General features: G+C 47.1%; 1 pseudogene; it reads left to right on the top strand.

The window, feature by feature from the left end:
• The window catches only part of LOC103585493, a 14506-nt pseudogene that overhangs the window by 8962 nt on the left and 3479 nt on the right, over positions 1–2065 (top strand).

Raw genomic sequence — 2065 nt, 5'->3', positions numbered from 1 at the left:
GCAGCAGGGGGCACTACCGGCCCTTCTAGAGGTGGGAAGTTGGTGAAGTCACAGAAAAGGGTTGGTACTATATACACAGTGAATACCAGATTGATTGTAAGGGGGAATTCCAATTTCACAGATAATATTTTTTAAAAAAATAAGTATCTTTGAATCAATGAAATCCACACTCCTTTGACTTGGTTCTCTCAGTAACCTTAAAAATCAAGGTAGTATTATCTCCATTTAGCTTAAAAATCAAGGTAATATTATCTCCATTTACCAGTGGGAGAATTGAAGCTCAGAGAGAGTAACTTTTCCCAAAATGTAAGGCTTTAGTCCAACAGAATCTTTTTTTCTTCCAGAGCTTTCCCTGGAGTCAGTGATGCTCTGAAATCTCCATTTAGCAGGCATTTGGGAGCCACAAATGGGTTGGGAGGACTGGGGGCTAGCTAGTCTCGAAAGCTACCTGGGAAAGATGACATGTTTACGTGGAGTGCCTTTGGAGAGACTAATGGAGATTATAGGGCAGGATTCAAATCCCCTTAAGCTACTCCCTATGTCCTGCCACTGCTCAGAGCCGTGAACGTTGTTTCAAAGATTTGGCTTGTCTGCCAGACACAGCTGGTCCTGTATGGGGACCCCACGCTTGCCTCACCCTCTGCTGATACCTTCACTGCCCTGCATGCCCTCTCTCCCATGACACCAGCTTGTCTGACACCATCCTGCCCCTCAGCATTCCTGGAACCAGATCCCAGATACCTCTGGGCTGTCTCTGCAATACTGAGGGTCAGTGGGGACTCCATGTAGGCACATAGCTCAGCCAAGGCCTGCTCTCTGCCTGAGGCCGCTGCAACGTCCCTCCACAAGAGCACTCAGTCTCCTCTAAAACCAAGACTAAAGTGTCTAAAGCAGTGAGGCCAGGACCCTGTGCTCAGTCCCCAGATGCCCCATTAACTCTGCTCAGAAGAAAGGTGATAACTCCAGGCTATAATCTGTATAATTCTGTTCTGAGCCCACGTGTCACAGAAGATTCTGCTTGGAGATAGAGCATATCTGACAGAAAACGGAGGCCACCTGTGCTTCCTAAAAGGTGAGCTGGAGAATCGTCTTTCTGTACAAAGAAAGTGTTTAGCCTACATTGGCTTATTTTCAGCTGAGAATCTTGTTGCAAAGTCTGATGTATAAGTAATCCCAGCAAATTGGTCTTTAGTAAGGTCTTGTGGTTTCTTGATGGTTTTGAAAGCCAATATGACATCAAGACATATTTTAAACAGAAAACACTTTATCCCTAACCCACCACCTTAGCACTATTTTCTCAGTCACACACTATTACTTCTCTATTCAAACATTTATTGAGCATCTATGATGTGCCAGCCACTGTACACACATCACTATGCATGATGTTCTTAATGACAATTATTCTTATTTTATTATATTTTCTGCTTAAAAGAGCAGACTCATAAGTGGCTCATAAACATCTGGCATTCTGTGCTACCTAGAGAGGGGTCCCTATGTCCTGCAAATGAAAGAGGAGTATGTCCTCAAATTCCTTGCAGCAGGAACCCACTTAGGTGGCACCAACCTTGGCTTCCAAAAGGGAAAGCACATCTACAAAAGGAAAAGTGACAGCAACTGCCTATTAAGTCAGAAGAGGACCTGGGAGAAGCTTCTGCCACCGTCGCCGTTGCAGACCCTGCTGCTGTCAGCATCACATCTTCTAGGGATCCTGGCTGGCAGGCTGTGCTGAAGGTCGCTGCTGCTGCTGGAGCTGTTCCTACTGCCAGCCGCTTCACTCACAAGGTAAGAACCTTCACGAACCAGATCCAGGCAGCCTTCCTGGAGCCTGTCTTCTAAGGTGGTTACGGATCCTAGGACCGGCCGCTGGCCTCTCGCAGAGGCGTCTTGTGTTAACCTGCCTGCTGTTGCTCTGTGTCACATAAAGCTGTGTGGACATTGCAACCACAAGGGACTCATCAAGGGTCTGCTGTTGTGGGTGCGGCCTGGGAAGTTATGCGCATGCGTGGCACCATCTCCTGTAAACACCTGTGGGGGGTCTTGCCTGGCGTCTACTTCTGCAGACACT

Source organism: Galeopterus variegatus, unplaced genomic scaffold (genome assembly GCF_000696425.1).
Source record: "Galeopterus variegatus unplaced genomic scaffold, G_variegatus-3.0.2 Scaffold243, whole genome shotgun sequence".
In the NCBI taxonomy this organism is placed as follows: Eukaryota; Metazoa; Chordata; class Mammalia; order Dermoptera; family Cynocephalidae; genus Galeopterus; species Galeopterus variegatus.
This window is presented reverse-complemented; position numbering and strand designations above follow the sequence as displayed.